Source organism: Natrix helvetica, assembly GCF_964273705.1.
Source record: "Natrix helvetica genome assembly, chromosome: 1".
NCBI classification, from domain to species: Eukaryota; Metazoa; Chordata; class Lepidosauria; order Squamata; family Natricidae; genus Natrix; species Natrix helvetica.
Window position 1 is genome coordinate 149,782,829 of NC_138548.1, and position 20,704 is coordinate 149,803,532.

The 20,704-nt window shown below is 43.1% G+C and overlaps 2 protein-coding genes across 10 annotated transcripts in view; one reads left to right on the forward strand and one right to left on the reverse strand.

Moving 5' to 3' along the window:
* The window catches only part of ORC4 (origin recognition complex subunit 4), a 32,910-nt gene extending 28,962 nt beyond the window's left edge, over nt 1–3,948 (reverse strand). For 3 of the 8 annotated variants that reach the window (XM_081962963.1, XM_081962959.1, XM_081962966.1), the window contains exon 1: nt 2,848–3,179. The gene's annotated coding sequence lies outside the window, so the exon portion shown is untranslated. Of the gene's footprint in view, nt 1–2,625; nt 2,806–2,847; nt 3,180–3,834 lie in introns of those variants that run through there. The other 5 variants (XM_081962964.1, XM_081962960.1, XM_081962962.1 and 2 more) reach the window with 4 other exon arrangements.
* Nucleotides 3,324–20,704, forward strand: part of MBD5 (methyl-CpG binding domain protein 5) — a 162,877-nt gene continuing 145,496 nt past the window's right edge. Inside the window, exon 1 of one of the 2 annotated variants that reach the window (XM_081962923.1) lies at nt 3,324–3,899. The gene's annotated coding sequence lies outside the window, so the exon portion shown is untranslated. The remainder of the gene's footprint in view (nt 3,900–20,704) is intronic. The other variant, XM_081962924.1, reaches the window with a different exon arrangement.

Below are 20,704 nucleotides of genomic sequence, written 5' to 3' on the forward strand. Positions count from 1 at the left end.
CATTAAATAAGTTTACACATTATTCAGCTTAAAAATTCAGTTGAAAAATGTTCAGATTTAAATCTCCCTTCAATTATCTGATTTCTCTTCAAAAACTGACTTGCCGTTACTTCTAAAATCACATGCCTTTTGAAAACCTAATCCTGAAGGCTTTATTTTTTGGTATTTAATAACAAAGAAAGATTGACATAAAAATGATAGTAATAGTCAAAAAGAAAAAAGAACACAAAAATGTAGTAACAAAATATGACAAAAAGAATGTCATTATAATAAGACAACTACAATTCTATATGTATTTGCCTAATGGAATTATTCAAGTACATATATTTCTAATAGATTAATGCATCTTTTTTTAACCAACTGTATTCTGTATAAATGAATATCATAATCTAATCTTGAAGGCTGTGAAGTCCTTGGCTGTTATATACATGAATGCCCTCTGTAAGCTGTACAACAGAGTGACTCTAGGTGGTGAACAATAGATAAAAGCTTGAAAACAAAATACAGGTAGTCCTTGACTTATGACTACAATCGACTAGCACTTTTGATGTTACCTCCTTTGCATAATGAAATGTATGCAAGAAAATAACCAAGCTCAGAGAGCAATAAGGACCTGATTACAATTGGACCTGAATATCTGTCACTAAGCAATGAGATAATTTTAGTCACCATGTGATAGCATCTATTTTACAACAATGTTAGTCACAGTCATTAAGGAAACCACCAGTGGTGTGAATGCAACTTCCCCCATTTACTTTGCATATCAGGAGCCAGCTGGGTAGTTTGCAAATAAGGATCATGTGATCCCAGAACACTGCAACCATCACAAACACATGCTGTTGCTAAGTGCCCAATGTGCAATCACATAACTCAGAGGCACCATAATAGTTGAAAATGCAAGGACCGGTCATAAGTTACTTTTTACAATGTGATCATAAATCAAGGATTACCTGTAACATAAAAGTCAAAACAATGACTTAAATAGCTATGGGGGGGGGGGGGATCCTGAAAAAAACAAGCATGTAGAAAATACAGTATGATCCAGTCAACAAAAAAAAAATGGGTTGGGGATTAACCACCCTCACATATTGGACTCAACTAGCATACTGGCCCAATGCATGAAGGCCAAATCAGATCTTCAAGGTGCAATGGAAACCTAACATCTGAATCTTGGTGGTAGGTGACATGACTGTTACCCACAGGATAACATAAAAGGCTACTCAGAGGTGCCCGAGCATCTGGATATTTACTGTCAAATGCATGTAACTACTAGAAAATGCTTAAGTAGCCACAATTCTTAACAGCAATATGTTTTCGTTATTACTATGGAAGTCTTTATTCTACACTCTTAATAATATCTCTACAATTTCTTATTACTGTGATTGCATTATCTGTACAGACCTGCTAAAAATACTCAGTGTCTGAGATTTGCAGTATAGAGTTCATTTTCAAAAGTAACATAGACAGAACTTTGGATCACTTGTAGCAGTGGTGGGATACGACCGGTGCCTGCTGGGAGCACCAGGTACTGTTCCGGTATGGTGCTCCAGAGGGCCTGCCCCCTCACCCGTGCTCCTTACCTGTATTTGAGCTGATTGGGGCTTCCACACACAGAGCGTATGGCGCCTGCACGACGCTCCACCAAGCAGCTGGAGCGTCGCGGAAGCATCACAGGCGGTAAGTACACATGCTCATGTTGTGCATGTGCATGTGGTGGGTGCCCAGCCCCATTGCACCGTACCGGTTGCATCGGGATCCAGAATCCACCACTGACTTGTAGCATCAGCAATTCCCCAATCCTATTTTTGTATCATACGAAGGGAGCATATTCATGTATCAAATTGTGAAAAGAAACGTATATACCTCTTTGAGTTAACTAGAATAGTCTCAATAAGTTTAACGATCAGTGAAATAGTATGAAAGAAATAGCCTTTTAGATTTTTCATTTTTAGGAAACATTTCTGCTCCATTTTCCCCCCTACAAGCTTTGTGAACAAAAAGCATTAAAAAAAAACCTACACCAGAATTGCAGAGGTATGTAGAAGTTTCATTTTACAATTTGATATATGAATATGCTCCCCTAGTATGATAGAAAAATAGGATTGGGGAATTGCTGACACTACAAGTGATCCAAAGAGTAATTTTCAATGAAATGGGCGTCTTAATAAATTTGTTTAATAGTTAACTATTTGTGAACAATTTATTAAACACATTTATCAAGCCACACATTTCACTGAAGATGACTTTTTCACCTCCCACAGAACAGTCACAACTTGTATCTAGTTTTATGCTAAAAATAACAGCAGTGGGCCCCGTGATGGCTGAAAGTTAGCGTTTTGAAGAGTTCAATAAACGACCAGCCCCGCTACAGCCTTGTAAATATAAACCATCCCAAATCAGGGAAATCGGTTCGGAAGACTTAGCATCCTAAAAGCATCCGGTTCCTTCCACCTGAGGGAACAGCATCAAGTCAGTCGCTTATCAAAAGGTCTACGAGAGGGAGATTAAAATCTCAGGAGCAGGAAAGGAGAGCATATCGCCTCAAAAAATAACCTGCCATCCTTTCCTCAGGACGTGAGATCTCCAATCATCTCAATCTGGGCCCTTTTTTTTTAAAAAACCTACATTCGAGATGATCCTAGCCTGAGGAAGCGACTCCTCGGATTCAATTTACAGCGCCGTTTCCTCAGAAGCAACCCCAAGGGGAGGAGTAGCCGGTCTGCTCGTTTTTCGCAGGCGCCTCAAAAAGCCTCCTTGAACCGCCTCGGAGCCGCGAGCCCAACTTTGCCATTCTCAGAAATCCCGTTCATAAAACGAGGACCAGGCGCCACGGGATTCCGGACTCACCGGGCCCTCCTCCATTCAGCTCCCCTCACCCCCGGGTTCCTCCCGACTTCTGGTCCCAACCGCAGAAACTCTCCCACAGCGCGAGTCTTTCACCGCCTTTTACCTCAGCGAACCACTCAAACCTCCAAGCGAACACCGCGCACGCGCTTCCAGTGCCAGTTCTCCCGCGAGTGCGCACGCGCGTCACGGCCATTCTACACCCTGACTGCATAACGAGCCTGCCTGTCTGTCCATCGCGGGCCTTTTCAAGGCTCTCTTCCTTCTCGCCTCTACACAAACACACAGAGACACACACGCACACCCATCCCCATTTCCGCTCGACGCGCCGATATTTTTTTCCCCGCCCACCACTTCCGCCTCCCCCCCTTTCTTCCATCTTTGCGGAATCTTTTTCCGGGTTCGCTTTTTAAGGCGCGGGGCCTTGTGGGAGGAAACTTTTCCCTCCCCCTCCTTTAACCCAAGCGAGCTCCCACGGGGCGCATGCGCACTGACATCCTCCCATCTTTCTCCCAGCCAGAGAGAGCCAGAGCCTCAGCAGCAGCAGCAGCAGCAGCAGCTGATGATGAAGAAGAGAGGGAAGGGGGAGACTGGGGGGACCTTTTATTTATATTGTTAAAGGGACAGAGCACTAATTCCACCTTGAATTGGTTTGCGGGGTGGGGGGAGCTTAGCTCCGAGAAGATTTGAGTTTCTCCCCCACCCCCAGCCTAGCTAGAGGATCCCAGAGAGACCCTAGTGAGAGGGAGAGTTTCTTCCCCCGCTTTGGTCGTCAGACGAGAGGAGAAAAGAGACCTAAAAGCCTCTTAGCAACATAGCTCCGTCTCCTCTACTACTGTTGTTGCTGCTGCTGCTGCTGTTTGGCCCTGGCTGAAGACACCTCAACACACACACACACACCACACACACACACACACAGGAGCAGCAGCCACCAATTCACCAGCCCCCCCCCCCCGATCCCCCTGCTCTCCCCTCCTCCCCCTTTATTACCCTTTGTGTGTGTGTCTCTTTCTCCACTGCTCCAGGAGAGGAAATAAAAGTGGGGTGCAGCCAAGGTAAGCTGATCTCTCTATATGCAAAAGGGAGGTAAGGCAAGCTTGTGCCTTCTCCGACCCCACAATTTCACTCCCGAGGCGAAGCGATCTGGATAGTGGGAGGGTGTTTGTTTTCTTGATATTCTCTCTATCTCTCCCTCCCTCCTTTCCTTCTCTCGTTTTCTTTTCTGTGTCTACTTTTGAGCACAGGGAAGCAAGCGGTTCGTGTGTTGCTGGGAAAGGGGGGAAAAAGTAGTCCCTTGATTTCTGTTTTATTTTTAGCAAGCACAGATTGAAAGGTGTTTGGAGGGGGGCAGTTGTTTCATTTGAATTAATACGGGAGGTAGATAGGTGTGTGTTCGTTATTATTATTATTTTTGCTCCTAGTTGTGTGCAGTGAAGCCTTTCATGACTGGGTTTTTTTTTTTATTTTGCCCTTGCATCTTTATGGCTTCCAATGAAACCCAAACTGCCATAGATTGGTGCTTTTTTTGCTTTGTGGGTGATGTTTGAATACAGGGAGATAGAAAAGTCCTCCCGATAGCTATTCTACCGGTTTTTTTTTGTTTGTTTTTGGTAGAAAGATTTATGAGCATTTACAGTTGGTGGTCTTGAGAAGTTGGATTCAGGCTATGTAGTAGAAAATGGATTAAATCTGTTACCTGGATATTTTTGCTTTGAAGTGGTATTGGAATATTTTGCTATGTATTTTGCAACAATATCAGTACATTAATTCTGGGACCTCTTTCTTCCCCAGCTACATTTATTAAGTTATGACACTTTTGATACCCAGGTCCTTTTTTATGGTTATGTATAAGCAAAATAACATTACATCTATTTATTATTGTTTATTTTTGTGAATTAATGTATCAATGTCTGAGGATTTAATGAAGAATTTATATTATGTACATTACTGCTCTGCTAAGGATTCATTTGTTTGATTTGAGTAGTTAAAACTCAAAGATGCTTATCTAAAGGAACTGCTACCTATACAGGGGCTAAGAATCCTACCTCAATCCTACAGTCTACTTATGTGTATATATAAATCTCATTAATTTGGAGGAATATATTGGACAGCATTTTATATTAAATAGATTCCATTGCAAAGTTTGGACTTAATTTGAAGTTGGAGAAGTAGAAAACTTTAAATACATCCAATTTCAAATCTTGCTCCTATGGTTTGGTCCGTTCTCTTGTGAAGTTGCTGGGATATTTTTAATGATTTTGTTAAAGTAAGAGAATATTGTGTTGTTGATTTATTAAAGCCTGCAAGGTATATTTGAACTGTGATATGTGCACAGATGGCCCATATATCTCAGTAGGCCTTGATTAGGGAATCTAACCAAGTAACCTGCAGCTTGATATATGCTGCTCCCTTGCTTAACATTTGAATTTTTAAAAAAAAAACTCAATTCTTCCTAGAGCAGTGGTGGGCAACCTTTTTTTTCAACTGAGCCAAATCTCGCCAAAACCACGATTGAAATTTATTTGGAGAGCCGCATTTTTAAAACCGAAAATACATAGGATGGTACACTGTTTTTAGTTTCAATAAGTTTTTATTGAGAATATTCCGCATGCAAGTATCCACATAGGTGGGGAGGATACAAATAACACAACTAATAAAATAAAAACTTTAGAACGATATTATTTATCGATAACGTTAAATTCCGTAAAATTTGCCTTACAATGTAGAGAAAATTACATCCTGACCATGACTGACAAAGTCACAACCACTAATGTGAACATTGGCCTTGCATTTCCTTGGATAGTTTGAGTAAGTCAGGTTTGTATGTTGTTGCTTTTAATTTCATCTCCCTCTCCCACTTACTTTCTTTTTTTCTTTTTCTTTCTCTCTCTCTCTCTGGCTCTTTGTCTCTCTCTCCCTCCCTCCCTCTCTGTCTCCCTCTGTCATTTTCTCTGGGTGTCTATCTGTCTCTCTCTCTCTCTCTGTATCTCTGTCTCTCTCTCCTCCTTCCCCCATCTCTGTCACTCTGTGTGTGTGTCTGTCTGTCTGTCTCTCACTCACTCTGTGTGTGTGTGTGTCTGTCTCTGTCTCTCCCTCTGTCTCTCTCCCCTCCCTCTCTCTCTGTCACTCTGTGTATGTGGGTGTGTCTGTCTCTCACTCATTCACTTAATCACTCACTCTGTGTGTGTCTCTCTCTCTGTCTGTCTATCTTTCTCTCCCTCACTCCCCCTCTGTGTGTGTGTGTGTCTGTCTGTCAGTCTCTCTCTGATTCCCTCCCTCACTCCCTCTCTGTTCCTCTCTCTGTCTGTCTGTCTCATTCACACACACACACACACACACTGTGGTCACCTTGTTGAGTGTTCCAATCACATTTGAAATGTGATTGGAACACTCAACAAGGTGACCACAGTGTGTGTGTGAGTGAGACAGACAGACAGAGAGAGGAACAGAGAGAGGGAGTGAGAGGGGGAATCAGAGAGAGACTGACAGAGACGAATCAGAGAGGTACTTTTAACTACCTGGCAGCGGCGTTTTGGCTTGGGGGGCTCCTCAGAACTTCCCAAGACTTCGGAGGGAAGTTTACAGCCCTCCCTCGGAACGCTTCGGAGGGAAGCTTCTTCAAAAGCCCTGGCGAGTGACAAGAAGTCTCCCAGGCTTTAATTTGCCGAGCTGTGCGCACGCGCCTGTTTTCCACGCCGTGGAGCAGCGGCGAGATTCTGCGCGGCAAGCGATGATTCCGGGGGCCATCCGGGAAGATGAGGAACGCGAGGGGGGACCCTGCCCCCCCACTGATGGCCCCCAGAATCATTGCTTGCCGCCCAGAATCTCGCCGCTGCTCCACGCCGTGGAAAACAGGCGCGCGTGTACAGCTCGGCAAATTACAGCCTGGGAGACTTGTCTCGCCGGGGTTTTGCAGAAGCTTCCCTCCGAAGCCCGAGAGGAGGGAGGGAAGCGGGCGCCCGGCACACAGAAGAGCCAGATTAAAATGTTTAAAGAGCCGCATTTGGCTCGCGAGCCGCGGCTTGCCGACCACTGTCCTAGAGCAATGCTCTCTGATAACATTTATACATTGATAAAAGTGTCTTTCCTAATTTAGTTGTCAATATAGACAAGTATTTTTGAACAAGCAGATGCTTGGTGAAAAACCTTACTTGGAGTTCAGTTGGGCATACATATTGTAAAACTGTTGAGCTTTAGTTTTGAAGAATTGTTTATGTTCAGCTCTTAGAATGTAGTAACAAGTAACTTGCTCTATGAAAAAAAGCGTAACACTTTTTAGTTTGTATACAGTAATTTAAATTGTACACTTAGGTAAAAGTTCTGGGATATCATTAAAAAAAATTTGTGATCATTCCATTTTTCTTGAAGAATGTATAAAAGTCTCAGTATAGATCTTAAGAGCAACTTCATGTATGTGAATGTATGTAACCTATTTGAAAACAATTAGAACTTGTCAGAGTTCTAATTGTTTTCAAATCGGTTACATACATTCACATACATGGAATTATTTTCATTGCTTAACTGCATAGTCAACATTTAATATAACTTAGGAATATTAAAATAATGCTACTAACTATTCAGTTAAGTATTAAATTCTATAGATTCATATTAATTTTGTTAGCAAATAACTAGTCTTTAACAACTATATTTTAACTGAAACTATATTTACTTAAATATGAATGGATTTATATTCAATCCTATTTAGTATTTGAGAATAAGTATTAGGTATGTTTGCTGCTTTGAGTTATTTTTTTTAAAATAATAAAGGCGTGGTATAAATAAATAAACCTTACTGACTGGATTTGATTTAAAATTACTATGCATAGGATGTGGCTGCAACATGTATGTATGTATGTATGTATGTATGTATGTATGTATTCATGTTACAACCCCTGGTATGCCCAAATATGGGAGGGAACTCCCCCTTTCTGTCTATCGGCTCACTGCAGGAGACCATCCAGGCAGAAAACCATATTTTTAATGTTGCCTTTTTATATTTGTGTTGTATTTGTGCTGATGATAGTCTCCCTTTATTTATTTATCAGCACAAATACAACACACACACACACACACACACACACACACACACACACATATATATATATATATATATATATTCCTGTTTAAGTTTTGATTGTGAGCTATTAACTAGATTTCTTCATTAAAAACAATATATTTAATTATGGATAGGCCTTTATTTCAGAGCATTGTTATTTTTAATAAAGTAGACCTTTGTACATTCTAAAGTTAGGTTGCATGCTTCCTTGAGAGGTTTGTAATGCAAAATGTACAAGGATTAATAGTTTGAAAGGTGATTCTTTGTTTTAATCTGTAGAATGTTTTAAATTTGAAAAATTTGGATCTAGGAAGCCTGACATGAGCACAAAGCATAGTTTTCAGTTGAAAATAGCTTTCATGATCTTATTGGAAATATTCCAGTGCTGTTTTAACCATTCAGGAAGTGTTTTCAGTTTGAAACAAGAGGGTCAACATACTTCTGGAAAAGTCAGAACACCCCATTTTTTAATTCCTTGAACCTATATCTTATAATTATAGCATATAAAAGTGCACTGTAGTTTGAAAACTGCAACTGCTGTAGAACGTATTTTTTTCAGAAAAGTATTCCCAGGTCCAATCCCTGGCACTTCTATCTAGACCTGAATAAAGTTCTTTTTGAAAAAACGTCTACTTTGTATAAAGCTTTTGAAAGTGCACAAAAATGGAACTTAAAAACAATTTCAAGCTTTATCTGTCCACAGTATGATTTGAATTATTTTAGAATAATACGTAGTTTTAGAATAATACAGTCAAGAGTCACCTTGATGGGGCGATTAAGATGTTGGTCTAGGAACAGGGAGAGGCAGATTTTAATTTACCCTCAGCCATGGAAGCTCAGTTGGTGACTGGGCCATTCTCAAACCAGTCTGCCTCACAAGATTGTAGTGAGAGGAAAAACAGAAAAAGAGATTGCTCTGTATGCCTCCTTGAGTTTCAGAAAGAAAGATTAACTATAAATCTAACCAGTAAATAAGTAATCATCACACATATAGCTTTAAAGTGTTTCATGGAAATCTCTTATCTGAGTAACAATTTCTGAACTATGCGGTCCAAGTTAGTTTAACATGACTGAAATTCCACAGGTCTCCTTCATTAAATGTTTTCTTTAATAAGGTTTCCTGCAAATGGAAAGCTGGCATCTATACAACCAAAACATGTCTTGGTTTGATCAATAATGTTTGGCCACTGAAAGATGGGCAAGTTCTATGTTTTGTATATTTAATTAGGAGTAAGATCCATTCAAACTAGTGGGACTTAATATGGATGATGTGTGATGGTTCAGAATACACAGGCATCTTAGTTTCTGTTTTTGTCAGCATAAATAAGTTATTTTTCAAATTACAAGCTTGCTCACACTAAACTATCAGTATATTTTTCGATAATGTCAGTGTTTATACTCTATTACTTGTGCTAGTTCTGTAGTTGTCATCTAGACATCTCTGTACAGTTGCAGCCAACACAAAGAGCAGGATATTAATTTATTGAATATAGGCTTTTTCTGTGAATCAACTGTTTGGAGGACGAAACTTGAGAAACGAACTAGTCAAACAGATTCTCAACTTCCACTTAATTGTACATTTTAAGTGTGTGTGTGTGCTGGCAGTCTTAAAAGTTATTGTTTTGGTAGAATATTTAATTGTTCACATAGATTGCTATGTGAACTTCAGTAACCTTCTGAAACCTACCCGATAGCTAAGTCATAGAAAATGAATAGTGGCCATTACAAATGGAATTGTGTCTAATGATTTTATTGTTTAACATCAGCATTTCTGACACTTATTGTTTTGAGATGGTAGTAGGAATAATTATGTTATTGATAAATGAATATAATGCTGGCAATGCTAAATAATTGAGTTATAAAATTACTAAAAGCACTTGGTATATTCCATTCCAGTCATTTTGGTGAGCCTCTGACAGTTGAAGCTGACTTGCTCCTTTTAAGAAAAGCTAAGGGAAATGCTCCATTACACCCACCAAAGAGGCCTGACAAGAAAGTGCTATCCAAGGCCATACTATACCTCCCCAAGTCATATATCTGTCAGTATTCTAGTGTAATGTTGTATTACAAAACCTGTGCAAGGGATTTCTTGCCCCCCCCCCCCAAAAAGATAGGAAGATATGAGCTAGGCTATTTTTAGCAGCAAGCCCTGTTATTTTACTGCATCCAATTTATGGATTTCTGGATCATAGAAAAAACTTTCTTTAATTTTTTTGTTCTATAAGTATAATCTTATTGTCATTGTATTTAAATACAACGAAATTGGTTCTAGTGTGTTAATCAATGAATGCATTAACTCTTGTCTTAGTTTTGTGTTAAGTTTTCAATCCTGTTTTCTATATATCCTTGTTTAAAATTTGTTTTTAAAGTATTCTGAATAAATAGAGAATTGGACTAGAAGACCTCAATTGATTGATTGATTGATTGATTGATTGATTCATTGAATGTCATAGCATTTGAGTATATTTCATGTTTCTCTGGAAATCAATTGGGAAGTTTTCATTGAAATAGTCTGTCCTTTCCTTCCTAAGCTTGGAAACAAATGCAAACATATTTTGCATATTTTACATATATTTTGACTTTTGACATTATCATATTCCACTGTATATATACACAAGGGAAAGAAATTTCCTACCTGAACTGATCACACATTAATACTGTTTTTTATTCCACCCATACTTTTTCAATAACAGCCAACAATATTTGCAATAGTAGTTTCTTGCCTTAGCTTCTTCAGGTCTTCTGTAGGTTCTTACTGGCATTACTAGCTCAGATACATAAAGGGCATTTACCTCTACTGTCTTCAGCAATGGGTGCTAGTTAGGTTCTCTTTTCTACTAAAAAAAACTGTGATCAAGTGCCTTTAATACTGTAGGTTCCTGGGAGCTTCTTTCACCCAATTCAGGCATGGACATTGGCATTTTAGATTTCATGCTAAACTTACAAACTTTATTTATTTGGAATAAAACATATTCTGACTTTTCTCTGAATTGTAACAAGTCTAGTGAGTGGCCGTGTTTCATTTTTTGATATTACATTATTTATCTGTATGGCATACTTGACACGCGCTTTCGATTAAACTCAGTGTGCGGTAGAATCCAAGAAGTACAATACAATAGTAGAGTTGGAAGGGACCTTGGAGGTCTTCTAGTCCAACCCCCTGCCTAGGCAGGAAACCCTATACCGTTTCAGACAGATGGCTATCCAACATCTTCTGAAAGACTTCCAGTATTGGGGCATTCACAACTTCTGGAGGCAAGCTGTTCCACTGATTAATTGTTCTAACTGACAGGAAATTTCTCCTCAATTCTAAGTTGCTTCTCTCCTTGATTAGTTTCCACCCATTGCTTCTTGTTCTACCCTCAGGTGCCTTGGAGAATAGTTTGACTCCCCCTTCTTTGTGGCAACCCCTGAGATATTGGAACACTGCTATCATGTCTCCCCTAGAAGTGTTTGAATTCCCATATCTATTCTCATGTTTTAGTGATGGTGCAACTATTTTTCAAAAAGCTTCATTGATAGAGTTTGGATCAAATAATATTTGCTTTATAGAATATCTGAAGTGAACTTATCCTGATGACAGGAAATATAGATATAGCAGATCCTGGGTATAGAATGAAATGAGGAATCAGCCTAGAATCCCTATGTAGTCACAAGCAAACTAAACCTAACTTCACTTGAGTGCCATTGATCTTTATCTGATATTAACCAGGTACTGATTATTAGTTGAGAAGATTCCTATGCATAGGCTTTTAGAAAAAAATTGACTTAATTAAAGCTTTACGTTCGTACTGTGACTTTTGCTCCTGACAGGAAACAACTCAGCATAGAAAAAGCTGTCTTATTCTGCTCTTAAATGTAATCAAATCATTTGATAATAACAAAAATGTATGTTTTCCCTTTCTTAGTAAAGTCCAAAATATCTGTAGAATAACGCAAAAAAGCTCAAGTCTGTGGCCCTGAATATTTTCTTAAACTTTTATCCAACATCCTATGATATAAGAGCAAAAAGGTCTAACCAGACCTGGTGAATTTTTTTTGTTTTTGCTTTTTCTTACTAAATAGCTCTAATCTTTTGGTATTCTGGTATTAAAAAATTAAGCTCAGTGGCGTATGTTTATTAAAATTACACTGGTAATCATTTTTGTATCTGATCCTAGGCTTGCTAAAAAATCACGGGCCAAAATGAATGAGAGGAAAGGGATATTACTAATGACTTATTAATGAATTGCTTACGAGCACAGGTTATTTATTCATTTATTTATATCTCACTTTTATTATTTTTAGAAATAATTCAAGGCAGCAAACATATCCAATATATTTTCCTTCTCCTTTCCCCCCCCCCCCCCCCACAACCACCGTATGAGGTTGAGTGGAGAGAGGGACTGTCCAGAGTCATCTAATCTCTAGCCTGGTCTTTAACCATTAGACCAAACTGGCTACATAGAGAGAGATGATTGCAATGAAATAGAGTCCCCTAGGGGAGAGGGAGCGGTTAACAAATCCAATAAAAAAAGTAAAGTAAGAAATAGATCCATTGTGATAAAAAATAGTTGTGTAAAATTTCATTTGTAAAATGTTCATATACATGTACGTATACATATATACATACATACATACACATTTTTGCTCTCTTGCTTTATTCTTTCTTTTTTGCTTAGATCCCATAATTTTTCTTTATCCTATTTTTTAAATAAAACTGATCAATGAGAACATTTTAAAGTCAGTAGCAGAGGTTTAACTATATATAGACAGTTTGGTCTAGTCTAGTGGTTAAAAGCAAAGCAAAGAGAAATAGCATAATTGGGGTAATTCATGATACAGAAGAAAGAAAAATCCTATTTTAAGAGAAAATAGGAGATAACCAAGGATAAACAAGTAACAATATAAATGTGCTGTTACTTCTGCACATTGACCTATCCGCTTATTGTTTCTGGATTAAAATTAGAGTTTGGAAGTATTCTGAGCAATACTTTCTCTCTACAAGAGGAACATATTGGCAAACACAGTGAAACTAAAGTTTTGCTGAAATATGGAAAAATGATTGAAAGTGCTCAACAGATATGCAACAGAATTGCTCAGAAAATGGGCCTAGTGGAATTGAATTTTCTGGAAGAAGATACAAACTAATTGGCTAAAATCTCAGATTTAAGTAAATAAAATTTTGAGCACTGAAAACATATAGGATGTGAAAACAATTGACAGTACACTTAGCTTTTGTCCTCAGTGTTTGCTTAGTTGAATGTATAGCCACTGTATTCTTAAGTAATAGTGATTAGCAGAACTATTTTCCAGTAGAGTGGAGGGAGGGGTCACAGCAGGGTTAACACAGCCTGATTGGTCCATTTGACTGAGAGAAAACTTCTTAACCTTCGCCTTCTCCCGTTGGTTCCCAGTTTCCTCTCAGTCAAGGTCCAAGACACAGGTTTGGTTCCTAGTAGTAGAGTTTTAGTGGGTTTTATTAGTCAGTGTTAGTGTTGTTGGCACCTTGAATTTGGAGTTTTTTATTTAAAAAAATTTTTTTTTTTTTTTTCTAATGGTCCGCCTTGCAGGGCTGTTGTTCGACTGCCCTCAGGAGGCTGAGATAGTCAGTGGGGGGGGGGCGCTTCCTCCCCCTCTCTTAAGGGATCGCTCCGGACTGGTGCCTGGGGTCTCGGGTGTGCCGGGCGATCCTACGTGCTTTAATTTGTCTTCTTAAAACTTTCCGGTGAGGCTCGCAGCGCGCTGGGGCTTTTCGGCGCGAAAGCGGCTTTTCGGCTTCTAATTTGAACCGCTAGCTTCCCGGGCCGGTTACAGCCCACGGCAGCAGCGCGGAATCGTTTTTCTTGGTTTGGAAGGCTCCTAGGGGCTTAGGAGCTCAGCGGTGATTTAGAGAGTGTTTTGGGAAAGCGAGCTTGCAGTTGCAGGCATTGGCAATAAGGGCGAGGTGAGCGGCCATTTTTAGGCGCGCTTTTGAAAGCACCGCCCAAAAGAAGCCGGCGGCCATTTTGAGTCACGTGTTTGGGGCTTGCAACACGGAGAGGCTGTAAAAAACGTGGCTGTGCTGTTTGCAACTTTACCGGAGGCCCGGAGCAGGCGATTCTCACCAGCTGAAGGGCAATTCCTACCAAAAACCTCGTTCTGGAGCACGTGAGTGGGGATGGCAGATAGAACTGAGTCCCAGCAGGCCGCGCCAGCTCAGGCAGGCGAAGATCAGGTTGAGCCCACTCCCCCAGTTAGGCCTCGGGTTTCTAGGCCTTCAGCTGAGGACAGGCCTTCGGGAGCTCTGCAAAGGGATGAGCTCAGGCGATCCAGGGCCATCGAGAAGGTCATTGAAAGGGCTGAGAAGAGACAGGCCAGGGATCCTAGGCCCAGATCCAGATCCCCACACGTGGCAGCTTCATGCCCTCCCCCACCGGTGGCTAGGGGGTTCAGCCCTTCCTCTTCCTCTTCCTCTGCTTCCCCATGCAGATCTGTTAGGAGTCAGGAGCGGGGGGCGCCTCGCTCTCCTTCTGCTTTCCCGGGGATTAGGGAAGAAGATAGGGGGGATCCATTGGAAGGTACCTCTGCAGGTCCAGTTAGGGGTAGGAGATCCAGCAGGGCCTATGTGGCACCAGACTATGATTCAGAAGAAGATGAGGAGGATCTCGAAAACCTCCCTGAGAATCTCAAAAGGCTTATTTCTGCAGCCATTTCTAGGGGCATTTCCCAAAGGGACAGACCTTACCACCACAGTCGAGTTACTCCCTTTAGTAGGTCCAGATCTAGGGCTTCTTCGCCTTCCCTCATGAGTGAGGTCTCCTCTAGGGGGGAGGCACGGAGGGACGATTGGGGGTTCTCTGAGGAGGAGGATGCGGCTCCTGAGCCGCCTCGCTCTTCCAATCTTTTCCTCCAGGCCATGTTCAAACCATTGCTTAAGAAGGCTAGGAGGACCACAAAGGTGGGCACGGGGGACCCCACGGTCCCACCGCCCACGGATCCGGACATGGTCATGTTCTCAGCGACGGCCACCAATAAGGAGGAGATTCCTGCCCCTCCTCTCTTCTTAGAGGTAGCTACTAGCCAATGGGCCCGTCCTTCTAACTTTTCCCCACCTGGCAGCAACGACCGTCGCGCCTACAACATGGAAAAGTCTTTTGTGCAGGCTATTCAGCTTCCAGTTATAGATCAGCCCATAGCAGCTTTAGTCTCCTCCTCTCCAGTAGTTTCGGGGGACGCGGCTGACAAACTTAAGGCAGAGGACAAGAGGGCGGAGCTCACTTTACGTAAAAATTTTAAAGCCTCAGCATGGGCGGTGCGGGCAGCGGCTGCTGCCTCGTACTTTAACCGTACTACGGTCATGTGGCTCCGCCGGCTCCAGGAGCGCATTCCGATCCAGGAGGAGCGCGCACACCAGGATTTGGCTAAAATAATGGCAGCGTGTCAGTATTCGGCTGATGCGACCCTAGACGCAGTTAGATTTGGTTCAAGTGCTTTGGCCACCTCTGTGGCCTCTCGTAGACTTTTGTGGCTCAGGAACTGGCAGATGGATTATAAAGCCAAGTGGGACCTAGTAGCTGCCCCTTTTGAGGGTCCAAATTTGTTCGGGGCTTCCTTAGACCCGATTTTGGTGGAAAACAAAGATAAAAAGAAAGTTATGCCCACATCCACCAAGAAGGCGGAGTCCCGTAGTCATCCCTATCGCAGGCCCCAGTTCAAGTCTTATGACAGGGATCAGGACCAGCGATACCAACCATACAGGCAGGACAGGTCATTTCATAGACAGAGTTTTCAGGACCGTTCTAGATATCAGCCGCAGTCCAAGCGGCCCTTTCGTGGGGGGGGCGGCCGCCCCTTCCGCAGAGGGAAATGACTCGAACCCGAGTCATCCCATCGGAGGCCGCCTGGCACTGTATGCGGACGAGTGGGATCGGATCACGTCAGACGGTTGGGTCAGGGCGACCGTTCGCCACGGCCTAAGGTTAGAATTCCTCTCCAAACCCCCAAGTTTTTTCAAAGTTTTTCCCCCGGCTCGGGACCCGAAGCGGCGTCATCTCATGGACCTCGCGGTCGCCCATCTTCTAGAAATCAGGGCAGTGGAGGTCGTTCCGGAGCCGGAGAGGGGTCTGGGCTACTACTCCCATCTGTTCGTAGTTCCAAAATCCTCGGGGGGTTGGAGGGCAATCCTCAACCTGAAACGCCTAAACCGCTACCTAGTATACAGGCGGTTCAAGATGGCGTCCCTGAAATCCATTCTGCAGGGCATTCGGAAGGGGGATTACATGGCCTCAGTAGATTTGACGGAGGCCTACCTCCACGTCCCCATCCTTCAGTCTCACCGGTGTTATCTCAGGTTCTCTCACCGGGGCAGGCATTACCAGTACCGGGCTCTCCCGTTTGGTCTGGCCTCAGCTCCGCGGACGTTCACCAAGGTCCTGGCAGCACTGGCGGCTTACCTGCGTTCCATTCCGGTGAGACTTCAGTGCTACTTGGACGACGTCCTCGTTCAGGCAGGGTCCCTCCCCAGGGCCAAGTCGGATCTTCGGCTGACGATCCGTTGGCTTCAGGCGTTGGGGTTTTCAGTGAACTTTCCCAAGAGCCACCTGTCCCCATCCAGGCAGATTCTACACCTAGGGACAGTGATAGACTCCGAGTCAGGGAGGGTCCGTCTGTCTCCAGAGCGCTTGTCCAGCCTTCGCCAGCTGGTCTCCTCTGTACAAAAAAGTCGGTCTGTTTCCATCCTGACCTTGTCTCAACTTCTGGGGAAGATGGTCTCTTGCATAGGGATAGTGCCCTGGGCCCGGCTCCACCTGCGACCTCTCCAGTGGGCCTTGATCCCGGTCCAGAGAAGGATGATGAGCAACTCCTTGCGTCCAGTTCCTCTACCGGTGGAGGTGAGACTCTCGTTTCGGTGGTGGTTGTCCCCAGCACTGCAACAGGGGGCTTGTTTTTGGGAGCCCGAGAGAGTCACAGTGACGACGGATGCCAGCCTCTTCGGCTGGGGGGCCGTGATGGACTCCGACATGACCCAGGGACGTTGGTCTGCCTCGGATCTCCGCCACAACATCAATTGGCTGGAGCTGAAAGCCGCGCGGCTTGCCCTAAGGACTTTTCGTCATCACCTGCGGGGGCGCCATGTCCTCCTGCTTACGGACAATGTGGCGACGAAGGCCCATGTCAATCGCCAGGGGGGCACCCACTCACGTTCTCTCTGGCGAGAGGCGCAGTCGTTGGGCTTGTGGGCGGAGAGACACTTGGCCTCCATAGTGGCGGAGCACATCTCAGGAGTGTCCAATCTTCAGGCGGATTGGCTGAGTCGCACAACCCTAGACGATGGCGAGTGGCAACTGGGCCCGGAGTTGTTTCGGAAGATATGCAGCAGGTTCGGCACACCTCGGGTGGATCTGTTCGCCTCCCCCGACAACGCTCAGCTGCCCCGGTTCTTTACCCGGTTCCAGTCTCCGTCGGCGGAAGGAGCGGATGCTCTCAGGAGCCGATGGCCCCCGGGTCTCCTTTATGCCTTTCCTCCCCTTCCCCTCGTTCCCCGTACGATAGGGAAGATAGTCACAGAGAGGGCTCTCGTTATTCTGTTAGCACCATACTGGCCGAGGAGACCCTGGTTCGCGGACCTGGTCCAGCTGTCGGTAGCAGACCCCTGGAGGATTCCCCCGGGGGAGGTCGTTCTGAGTCAGGGGGCTTTACATCACCCAGGGCCTCAGTGGCTCCATCTGACCGCCTGGCTCTTGAACGGAGGATCCTGAGGGGGCAGAGACTTTCGTCAGGAGTCATAGCCACCTTAGAGGCGTCTAGGAGGCCGTCCACGGTTAGAATTTACAATGCCACATGGAAAGCGTTTGCGAAGTGGTGCATTCCTTTGGGGTTGGATCCTTCTAGGGCTACCGTCCCAAACGTGTTGGAGTTCCTCCAGAAGGGGTTGGAGGATGGCTTGTCGCATAATACGCTCCGGCGTCAAGTGGCGGCTTTGGCCACCATTCTGGGGGGGGAGGGTTCCCCCGTCCTTTCCCGGTCTCCACTGATTAAGCGTTTTCTGAAGGGGGCGGCTAACATCCGTCCGCCTCCGGTTCATAGGTTTCCAACCTGGGATCTGACCCTGGTTCTCCAGGCTCTGACGAGCTCCCCGTTCGAACCACTTAGGACGGTACACATGCGTCTGCTTACCCTTAAGGTGGTGTTTTTAGTGGCCATTACATCGGCCAGGCGCATTTCAGAGTTGGGGGCCCTTTCTTCACGCAGTGACCTGTGTGTAATACACCAGGACAGGGTGGTCCTTCGCTTGGATCCTTCGTTCATTCCGAAGGTGAATTCACAGTTTCACAGGGCCCAGGAGGTCGTGCTCCCGAATTTTTGTCCCAATCCCTCGAGAGAGCGGGAGTTGGTGTGGCATAAGCTGGACGTTCGCCGGGCTGTTCGCATTTACCTAAAGCGAACTGAGGGCATTAGGAGGACGGAAGCGTTATTTGTTTCCTTTCGTCCAGGCTCGTTAGGATGTAAGGTGTCTTCTTCCACCATCGGACGATGGATTAGGTTGGCCATAGTTGAGGCTTACGGGGCTTCTGGGAAGACTCCCCCATCGGGGATCACTGCGCACTCCACCCGCAGTGCGGCTACTTCGGCGGCTTGGGCCACCAGGGCACCTTTCGAGGATATTTGTAGGGCGGCGGCCTGGGCTTCCCCCACACCTTTTATTAGACACTATCGTTTGGATACTTATGCCTCGGCTGAGGCATCCTTTGGCCGGAGGGTCCTTCAGAGGGTGGTGGCCGATTCTTCACCTGGGACCCAGTCGGCCCGCCCGGGGACGTAGCGTGGGTATGTCCCTGCTGTGACCCCTCCCTCCACTCTACTGGAAAAAGAACGTTGGTCTTACCTGAACGTTTTTTTCTGGAGTAGTGGAGGGAGGGGTCACATTTCCCGCCCTAGTTAGTTAGTTAGACAGGGTCCGGGAGGTGTAGAATCGGGAGGCCCCGGGGGGGCTTGTTCTTGTTTGTGTTTGACTTGCAGTTGTTGGCCGTGACATCGCGGAAACTGGGAACCAACGGGAGAAGGCGAAGGTTAAGAAGTTTTCTCTCAGTCAAATGGACCAATCAGGCTGTGTTAACCCTGCTGTGACCCCTCCCTCCACTACTCCAGAAAAAAACGTTCAGGTAAGACCAACGTTCTTTCTCACCGAATTTGTCCGGTTCTTGCCTCTGCATCATCCAAATCTGGGCATCCTGCTTCTACCCAATTACCTTTATTCTTATGAATACAAATAACTGGCAGTGGGAATGTTATTAGGGTTTAACAGGTTATTCTGGATACTACAGAATCATTATAACTACTAGACCTGAGATGTGTGGGGTAGCATTTGGAGAAATTAATAACAAAATGTTGTAGTAACGTATTAAATCAGTATTTTTTTTCTTTTTTGCCCGTTTTTGGATATGTGTGTGTGTGTGTGTATGTGTGTGTATGTTTTTGTACCTTTTCATGGGAGATTTTTACGTTGATTTTCATATATATATTTGTGTTACAACCCCTGGTATGCCCAAATATGGGAGGGAGCTCACTACTCCCCCTTTCTGTCCTTCGGCTCATTACAGAAGACCATCCAGGCAGAAAACCATATGTATGTATGTATGTATGTATGTATGTATGTATGTATGTATGTATGTATGTTTCATACTGCTTATGAGCAGTAGCATTGCATTTTGAAACAATGATTTTTCCTAAATTAATTATTTTTAATGATTATCTTTTATAATTTTAAATCTTCTGCTTATACATTTTATCTGAGAACGCCAAAGTCTTGTCAGAGGAAAGGGAAAAAGTTTTTTACGTAAAATCTGAGCATTTCATAAATTGTTGAGATAGGCAGCACATAATGAAAACCCCATAAATAAATAAAATATCGGTGACAATTGACACAGTGCTCAGTCTTCTCAAACAATTTAAACTTTAAACACGTTTAAACATTTTTGCTTCTTTCTTTTTAATTGTCCAATTCCCTTATTCTTTTAAGAGTTTTTTCCAGAATTTTTTTTCCAGTTGTATAGCATCCTTTCTAGAACAGAGCAAACAGTATTGTGTGGAATGTTTCAATAACTAGGTGATACGATTTTATTATTTTGTCTACTTCTTCCCTAAAATTTCCTTGACTGAATTGCCAATTTTCTATTCCATATGTAGTGCAATCCATAATCTGAAACATGGGAATGTTTTGTTAAAAAGAAGCCACACTTTATTTATTTAGAAAAATGAGTAATTTTATTTCAATGTATTCTCCATACAGTTTTCCCATTTACAGTGGTAGCAGCTTATTTAAAACTATCAAATTTATCTGCTAAAACGTGATTTATTCAAAGATTTATAATTTTTGAAAGTGGGTTCTGTGGTCTCTTATGAAGATTTTTAAAATTCTGTGCAATTGACAAATATTGTGCACATAACTTAATGAGATATATCTTCAAATAGATATTCATACCTGTCTTCCTTAAAAAGATTATAACATGCAAAGAATAAACTATAGTCACTTTTAAATTAAACAGTTGTCTGTGGAAAAAAACAAGTGCTTATATTTGTTGGCTGCTTTGCTCAGTGGCCCTGCATAATAGTTTTAATTTCTTTCTGTATTAGATCAAGAAAATTTTTATAAGAAAATGCTTAAAACATGCATCAACTTTTGTTCTCGTTTCGCAGAAACCTATTGCAAAAGAATGTATACTTTAAAAGTTAACAGAGGTAAAAATTGCTAGCAATTTAGTTTTTCCAAATTTGCTTAGGTATACCAAAGATACTGAGTTACCATTTCATTTAAATTGTAGGTGCCTCAAAGAATCCATAGAC